Source organism: Polyodon spathula, chromosome 22 (assembly GCF_017654505.1).
Source record: "Polyodon spathula isolate WHYD16114869_AA chromosome 22, ASM1765450v1, whole genome shotgun sequence".
Taxonomy (NCBI): Eukaryota; Metazoa; Chordata; class Actinopteri; order Acipenseriformes; family Polyodontidae; genus Polyodon; species Polyodon spathula.
In genome coordinates, this window is record NC_054555.1 from 19,992,470 (window position 1) to 20,002,308 (window position 9,839).

Sequence of the window (9,839 nt, forward strand, 5' to 3'; positions counted from 1 at the left end):
TATTATAGCCTATAATTATTTCTTTGTGTTGCTGTTTCGACAGATGCCATTAGCTACTGATTTTCCTGTCAGGGTTGTCTCCTAACACAACTCCCCCTCCCCCCTTATAATTAGGCTCATTACATTTAGCAAAGAACACATTACACGTATGTAAGTTCTAAAAGCACAATTACATATCTTTTAAAGGTATGTTTTTTTTGTTTGTTTGTTTGTTTGTTTGTTTGTATGAAAAACACAACCGCCTAGTTGAATCTGGGCCAAAAAAAAAAAAAATTAAAATTAACTTTAAAAAAGGAAACATAAGTACAAAGCCCATCAATACGTTGAAACGTCTTTATCATAAACGAAACCACACCCATAAACTTACCTAAAACCAATACATTCACGAAGATCTAATAAAACCACATGCAAATAAACACAATCAGGTTTTAAATAACAACGTCTGTTTTAACTGATTTTTTTTTTTTTTTTTTTAATGTGCCCCATGTGTTCTAATATATTCCCTAAACGTGTAAATTACATGTGAATATATGCAATTATACATGTACAGTGGTAGATAGAATATGCGGTGTTGAGTCATTTAAACCTATTGATCGAAAGAACAACCGCTTTTGACTTGCGATCTTGCAATACAGAAACGACTTCCTGCACTTTGTTTTTGTTTTTACATATAGATACCGTCTATATCTTCATAGAAGCATTGCGATAAACAAATGAATACCCACGGTTATAACTCACACTTTATAACTGATCACAATAAACCTGCCTATTTATCATACTTTTGGCCACACTTCCCACAGTTCCATGGGGCACGTTAGATACTCTACCGCTCAGCAATGCAACGGTGATCTAAGCTGCAATGCGGTCCTGTCTGTCTTGGTGCTGTTTACAAACGGCGTCTGACCAAAAAAAAAAAAAAAAAAAAATCAGTTAAAACAGACGTTGTTATTTAAAACCTGATTGTGTTTATTTGCATGTGGTTTTATTATATTTTCGTGAATGTATTGGTTTTAGGTAAGTTTATGGATGTGGTTTCGTTTATGATAAAGACGTTTCAACGTATTGATGGGCTTTGTACTTGTTTCCTTTTTTAAAGTTAATTTTAATTTTTTTTTTTTTTTTTTTTTTTTGGCCCAGATTCAACTAGGCGGTTGTGTTTTTCATACAAACCAAAAAAAAAATCATACCTTTAAAAGATATGTAATTGTGCTTTTAGAACTTACATACGTGTAATGTGTTGTCTTTACATAACTTAGGCTAAGTTAGTACTAAATTATTCATATTCAAAATATCTTCGTGCATCAGAATAAGATCAGAATAATATTAATGGAAAATTATATAGCGTAAGATAAACTAGCAACGGATATGCTAAAGAAACGTGCTTATAATAATAATAATAATAATAATAATAATAATAATAATAATAATAATAAATAATAATAATAATAATCATTTTAAGCAAGCAGTTTTGGGTAGCCTACTACACTGGAACATTCTTTACTGTATGGAACAGATGATTGGACATTAGATTTGTAAACTGTCTGAAATATATACTTTCTCTCCCACCTCCTGCTGAAGAGGGACGTCCTCACAGTAACATTTTCAAAATCGAAGGTCAGCTGGGGACTTGACCTCGAAGGGTAATGGTTTTCATTCTTTTCAGGGAACCAGGATTATGGTACCTTCCGTTCAAGTGGAATGACAACCATTACCGAATGGGAAGCTATATCAAAGCTGTCATGGCTTCAGGTTACCGAGAGTACAGTGTGCTAGATGTTGCTTCGACAGGGCTTGACCTCTAGAGCAGGACCCATAGCAGACAAACAGCTGGTTGGACTGTCTCCAGGACGCTGTCCTATCCAAGTAACAGTGCAGAACCCGGATAGGGATACAGTCCTCCTCTCTTCCTCTGACTCATGTGGGGGATGTCTGAAAGCTTCCAAAACCACTGGTTGGTTAATATGGAATGAGGAGACCACCTTTGGGAAAAAGGCTGGGTTCGTTCGTAATGTTACCAGCGAGTCATTACCAGTGGAAGCCATACATGTGTCATCGGTGGACAACATAAAGCTCACTTACTCTTCTGGCAGATATAATGGCTAATAAAAATGCCACTTTGAGGGAAACAGAGAGTAGTTCTGTTGAGGTCATGGGCTCAAATGGGGGGCCCGTGAGGAACCCCAGCACCAGCTCCAGATCCTACTTCGGACCATGCTTTTCATCAGAGGACGAAGCCTCCGGGCCACTTTAAGAAATTGCACTGCCAGGAAGTGTGCCCCAGGGGACACAGCATCAGTTTTATCGTGGCACACTGATATTGCTGCCAAGTAGACCTTCAGAGTAGATGCAGATTTTCCCGCATCAAACAAGTGTTGCAAGAAGGTTAGAATTGTCTCAATAGGGCAGGTCAGAGGATCGTGACCCCCAGTGATGCACCAGTCTTGGAAAACCTTCCATTTATATGAGTACTGGGCTCTAGTGCTAGATGCCCTACAATGACTGTAGTTTCTACCTCTATGTCTGGCAAACCTCGTCTGGATAGATGGCTCAGTTCAACAGCCAGACCCAGAGTTGGAGCTGGGCTGGGTTCAGGTTGCAGAATAACCTCTCTGCTTGGCTCAGGAGGTCCTTGCATAGCGGGAGCTGCCACGGCTGCCACTGTTGGCCCAACAACATGCTGGAGAGGAGAGCAAACTAGGGACACCTCGGCCATCTGGGTGCGACCAGTAAAACCTGTGCTTTCACCACCCTGATCCTCTCTAGTGTCAGAGGTAATAGCGGTAGCGGAGGGAATGCATACAAGCGCGTCTACTCTCAGGGGACCCCCTCTCTCTCCATAGAGAACCATAGGGGGCAATGAGTGGACATGGCTGTGCGAAGAGGTCGACCTGTGTTGTACGAAACCTCTACCAATTTTGTTTCACAACCTGAGGGTACAGTCTCCACTCCGAGCTGTCTGGAGCTCCTCTAGACAGGAGATTGTTTCAGATTGTAGACAGCTCAATTGTTCACATTGGGGAGGGGAACACAAGTTTCTGTGTGTCCAAGACAGGAGTCTGTGTGCTGCATGGTGAAGGCCAGGGGAGCGCAGGCCGCCTTGGTGGTTTATGTAGGCTACCACTGTCGTGTTGTCCGTTGGATGAGCAAGTGTTTGTGCTCTAATTCCTGGCAAAAATGAGATAACGCCAGGGCTACTGCTTGCAGTTCTTGGGCATTTATATGCACTTGCTGCCAAGGTCCCTTCCACTGACCTCTTATTTCCCTCCCATTCCAGACTGCTCTCCTGCCCAGGCTGGAGGCATCCGTAGTGACAATGTCTTCCGGCATTGTCTGGACACTCCCACACGCCAGTGTAAATTGCGGACTGGGTGTACCTTGAATGTATTCATCCAGGCTTGAAGCGGACACATTCTCAGCAGCCCTAGGGGAAAGATTCTCAAGGCGGCTGCCATCAGCCCCAACAACCTTTGAAACATTTTGATCTGTAGAAGACCATCCTCCCTGAATTGGGATAGTGTGACTTCCAATGACTGAATCCTGTCTTCCGACAGTGAGGCAAGCATGCTCACATTTCAATTTGATCCACAGTTCAATTAGATCCCCAGGAACACTGTGGACTGAGATGGTACGAAGTTGCTCTTCTGTTGATGCATGGAAAGTCCTAACTTCGTCACATGATCTATGACCTGTCTGGTGTGTGCCTTGGAGCTTGTGTTGAAAGGCGCGCAAACTAGCCAGTCATCCAGGTAATTTAAGATCCGAATATCTCTCAGCCTAAGTGGAGCTAGTGCTGCATCCTTGTACTTAAAAAATGCCAGCCAGTGAGAGGCCAAACGGCAACACGTAGGATTTGTACGTGTTGGCTTGAAAGGTGAAGCGTAGATATTTTCTGTGCACGGGACGGATCAGGACATGGAAGTAGGTGTCTTGCAGGTCAATCGATGTGAACCAGTCACCTGGCTGGACGGACTGGAGGATACGCTGTGCGGTCAACATTTTGAACTTCCTTTGTTACAGGCACATGTTGAGGACCCAGAGGTCCAGAATTGGTCTGAAACTGCCGTCCCTCTTGGGCACCAGGAAGTACCTGGAGTAGAACCCGCTGAGGGCATTGCTTGGGTTTACCAAGCACACAGTGTGCGTCTTTGAAGATTGGCAATCTCCTGTTGAAGAAGAATCGTGCATGCTCGTCCGATGGTGGTAAAGAGCACACCCTTAAAGGGTGGAGGGCCTAAACGGAATTTCAGAGTGTAACCGTGCCTCATAGTTGTTAGCATCCAGGAGTCCTAGGTGCAGCCTTGCCAAGAGTCGTGTCCAGTGGTCTGTCCAGTTGTGAGGGGGGATGGTGGCAGCCAGAATCCCTCAGGGGCAGTCTCCCTTGAGCTTGTGAGGGGGCACAACATTTTTAGGACCCAGTCTCGGTCTCCAGCCAGAGAACCGGTTACCCCTGGCTGGTGGTATCTCTTGCTGCCGGCTTTTCCTCTGCCTGGTTGTTTGGCCTGTGGTGGAGGGCGGCATTCAGGCCCAGCTGCCTCGGCAGGCTAGGAAGGCCACCAAGGGCACTGGCGATAGGCAGGAAGGCGCAAAAACTCTGAAGCAACCTCCATGGCCTTGTAGGACTTTTCAATGCTCACATCAGCAGTCGCTCTTAATATCTGCCCCACAGTTATAGGGGCATCCAGCAATGCAGCCAAAGATGTCGGTGAACAGCCACTCTGTGCCGCCGCCATAGACCTCCCTGATGCCTGACCTAGCACCCCCATCAGACAGTCATCACTCCCGTCTCAGCCTGGAGCTCCCCCACATCTGTCTCCGTTGCCCACTGCTGCAGTCTTGCCACTAGCTGTGACTAGTAGAGCACCAAGATGGACATGACATTTGCTGCTCTTACCGACAATGCTGCTGAAGCATATGCTTTCTTCAGCATTGTATCAGTCATGCTGCATGGCTTGGATGGGCAGGTAGGATCTTTATCTCCTGTGGTGAAGGTGGACCCTTGCACCAGCACAGTAAACATGTCCCCGATGGGAGGGAACGTGCCCAGGCAAGCTTCATGGTCAGGGACTCCTCTGTTCTGGAGCCAGAGGGAGCAGACTCTGAGTGGTTCCATGAAGAGCGAACCAGCTCCAAAAAGTCCTCACAAAGAGGAAGCGCATTGTGTGGGTGCCCTTTTTGTTTTAAAAACTGATTCTCCTTTCCTTCCTGTTCCGTGGCAGCAGCTATGTGCTGATTCAGGGCCTGGAACTCCTCCCTCTGAGATGTATGTTGGAGGGACAGTATGGAGCCCCCTGCTGAGGCCTGCATGACCAAAGTGGCTGGGTCAGAAAAGTCCGACCTTGAAGCCGTGAATGACAGCTCTCCAGAGAATGGGTTTCTAGGTGGGGTCGGAGACAGAGAGCGGGAGTGGGGAAGCTGCTACTGCCTGGTAGCAGGGGGCAGTCTCCCCTGAGCATGTAACAAAGTCTCCAATATAGTCTGCTGGGCTCTCATGGCCTGAGCCAGCTACTCAAAGTGCCGCTCCACAGAGCTCTGGCGTTTCTCCAGTGACACAGAAGGGGAGTGCCTGCGTCTACGAGGGGAAGGGAAGTGGTACCTCCGCGCCAATCTCCTACCTCCCGGTGAGCACCCTATCAAGTGGTGCTGCCTCGCAGGTGTCCACTGTGATTCCTCAGAGAGGTGCCTACGCTTCTGCACTGGTGGTGGGGTAGGGGATGGTGAACCAGGGTATGGGGGAGTTCCCTAGCTATAGTAGGCAAGGTTCCGGAGGCCCTTTGAGAAGGACCATGGACCACAGGTTGCATCCTTCCCTGCCCCGAGGAATAGCAATCTGCTGGGGAGAGGGCTGCCCTTCTGCACTTGGTTCTCCTAGAGGACCGTTGACAGGGGGAGCAGTTCAAGTCTCCTGCCAGTGCCTGGCTCCGTGATCTGGACCTAGACACCTGACACAGGTGGTGTGCCCATCCTCCTTTGGGAGCTTAGATGCACACTGGTCACACTGGTGAAAACCAGCTGAGGACCCTGCAGAGTGCACTGACATGGTGCGTGGGTGTCAGTGCGGAGCAGTATGCTTCGGTGCCGAGCTGTCAGCATCGGTGACCGTAGTCGGCGCCGAGTACTTGGTGTCGTGCCAAGGTGAGTGCGGACAGTACTGGACTGTTGTGGTCTGCGCCGAATCAATCAGCATTGGGGTCAGCGCTGAGGAAGAGCGCGGTCAGTGCCGAGCTGTTGTAGCCAAGTCAATTGCCGTCTGCGCCTAGAGGGAGCACGGCAAGCGTTAAGAGAGCCCGAGGCTGAGAAGAGCGCGTAGGCCCGAGTTGGATTGTAGCTGGAGCCAAGTCAATTGGGAACGGCGCCACATGCCAGCGGGGTCACCCTACAGCACCACAATAGCTCACGCGACTGCGAAACAGTATAATCTACACAAGGTAATAAGAGAGAGAGAGAATAAAAGCTTAGCACCAATCTCTGTAGAGGGTCAAAATCAACTCTATTCAGTAGAGCGTACCGAAGCGAGACTAAGAAAACTAGCAATCTGAAAAACATTCTAATACCATAAAGACTCCAATTTGCAGATTAAAAAAACGTACAAATGAGCCAATTTCCAGCACAAAGAGAGCACAAGCCAATCTAGGTGTTGCTTCAGTGTGGTGAAAGAGAAAATGGCAATATGCTACTGTGAGGACGTCCCTCTTCAGCTGGAGGTAGGAGGGACATGCCCCTTACAGTAGAGCCCTGATAGGGGAGCTTTTTTATATATATGCTCAGTGATTGACGAGTCAGAGAGGCTCTTCCCATTCGGTAATGGTTGTCATTCCACTTGAAAGGGAAGGGACAGAGTGAGTAGCTTTTCAAACAAGGGGCTGGGTTCTGCACACCTGGCTATGAAAGCAGGACTAACAATCCCAGGTGAATTGTGATCCATGGAAGACAGTGCTTGTATTTTGAAATGGTAGCCTATCAACTTTGTAGTACTAATTTCAGTTCACCGTGAAAGTCAGTTCTCCCTGTTTTCTGTGAGCATAGGTTCTGTTTATTTAGAAAAAGGAGATATTACATTTCAACATAAAAAGAAGCATTCTTTTTTATGTTATGTTGTTTATTTTTGCTGAATCAATAAAAGCTCATGGCGCTCGTGTAAGCTTAACATGAACGACAAGCTCTGTGCTTATCCACGGAAGATTCAAAATCGCGGGAAACCACTTTAATGAAATCAGCAGGGCACGTGTTGTGACAAGGTTAAGATGCATGCGCACAAGAACAGGGGGAACTAAATTTCATGGGGAACTGAATTTCCCATTCTGATTCATTCGCCAGCGTCTTTTTGATAGCTTGTACTGTATACTTTATAGCACAAAACAGACCTCGAAACCACTCAGGGATGCTATATATATATATATATATATATATATATATATATATATATATATATATATATATATATATATATATATGTATATATACACACACACACACACACACACACACACACATATATATATATATATTATATATATATATATATATATAAGGCATCCAAATAAATTAGGTTTAACATAGCACTAGCTTATAGTTTAAAACTTTTTATGCCTAAAAAAACAAACAAAAAAAAAAAAAAAAAAAAAAAAACAGCAGCGATAACATGCTGCACTGTTTTTTAAAACCTTTAAATCCGTTAACCTGTTCTGCTGGCCTACAGTACCTACACCATCACTTCACACCAATTTAAATCAATTATTAGTACTAACTATCCGATAACAGTTTTTGGTAAGCAAAACCATTAATTTTCATCAGAATATTAAAATACGTTTTCACATTTAGATTACAGTAAGCAGGCAGATGTGGTTTTCTGTTTTCTTTGCAGACACGTTTTCAAAAGACTCCACTTTCCCTGAAAATGGAGAGAAGGACTGGAAAAATCTAAGGCAAAAACTTCAGAAACATTCGTAATCTTGCACCACAAATAGTGTTCTGAAAGGTGGCATTTGTTCAAACAGTCGACGGAAGTTGGTTCTGACTGTAGCGGCTCACAAAACGATGGTGCGTGAAAACAGATAGAATGCTACAAAAATATTTTGCCAAAAGTTCTGTAAAATCATTTTCGGATAAAGCTGTTTGTATAGATAACAGCAATTCCAATACATGTAGAAATTGTAAAGATAATGTTCCAGGCAACGGAATGAGCAAAAAGGAATCAGTTTTTGTCGGCTGCCTCCTGCAGTGGTATGGGGGGCTCAGATCGGCGGGAAGAATAGACGTTAACCAGCCAAGCATTGTCTCCTCGAATGACATTGAAATGCCAACTAAATCCTGTATCTGTAGTAAAGTTTTGATTTTGATATCCCAGCTGCCCTAGCCGTCTGGCGATTGCGTAGTAGGAAAATGTGAAATATATTCGTTAGACCTGCTTTAAGGACTTGCAAATATTTTTTTTTTGTGTTAGTCACAACAATTTTTTTTTGTGAGGCTGTAAGCAATTTATTTTGGGGAGGCTTATCCTCTCCAAGCCTCTTATACGTGCAGCCTATGTCATTATTGTTATTGTTATTGGTGTTGTTTATGGTGGAAGTAGTAGCATGTAAATAATATTAAGCATTAAACATATTGTGCAATAGATTATGAACGTTGTCTATTTCTATAACATACACTGTAATGCTGTTTTTGGTAAAGGCACTTGGGTTATTCTTGAGATTTACAGGTACATTTCCGAAGTGAACTGTTTATTTTGGACTTTGAGATTTGCCAGTATTCTGACTTTTACCATAACACATCAACTGAATTGTTTGTAGCAAGGCAAGCATGCATGCTGTACCCAAAGGCTTTGTGTTATTTAGATTTTTATGTCTGTTCTATATAGCTGCCTGAGTCTCCTGAGTTAACACTGGCTTATCCAACCTCAATGCCAGTCATTCACAAATATAGTACATTCTCAGATTAAACGGGTTTGTTACACCGGACACATAATGGAGCAATATTAATATTCACATGGATAGAGTAACTCTTAAAGGAGTGACAACAACAGGGTTCATTATCGTGAGAAAGATAATAGAATAGATGTACACCATATCGAAGCATTAGCCTGCTGTCTCTTTGTGTGTGTATATATATATATATATATATATATATATATATATATATATATATATATACTATATGATATAGTCTATATTATATATATATATATATAGGTAATCTATCTACACAGTGTGTCACCCTCTCTCTCTCTATGGGTAGATAGATTAGATAAATACAAGTTTCAGATGTGAGACGGCTATTCAGTTAATGCAAATTGTTTTTATTTATTTATCTTTTGCTGAATAGATCCATATATCAGCTACTTACATACAAAAGCAGAAACACGACTGGATACAGCAAATAAATAAAACATCTTAACAGCTTAAAACTTAAACACTTCAAAGAATAAAAAACAAAATACAGCTGAACCTGTGTAGTGTGTGTTATATATATATATATATATATATATATATATATATATATATATATATATATATATATATATATATATATATATATATACAGTACTGTGCAAAAGTTTTAGGCAGGTGTGAAAAAATGCTGTAAAGTAAGAATGCTTTCAAAAATAGACATGTTAATAGATTATATTTATCAATTAACAAAATGCAAAGTGAGTGAACAGAAGAAAAATCTAAATCAAATCCATATTTGGTGTGACCACCCTTTGCCTTCAAAACAGCATCAATTCTTCTCGGTACACTTGCACAAAGTCAGGGATTTTGTAGGCATATAGTCAGGTGTATGATTAAAAAATTATACCAAACAGGTGCTAATGATCATCAATTCAATATGTAGGTTGAAACACT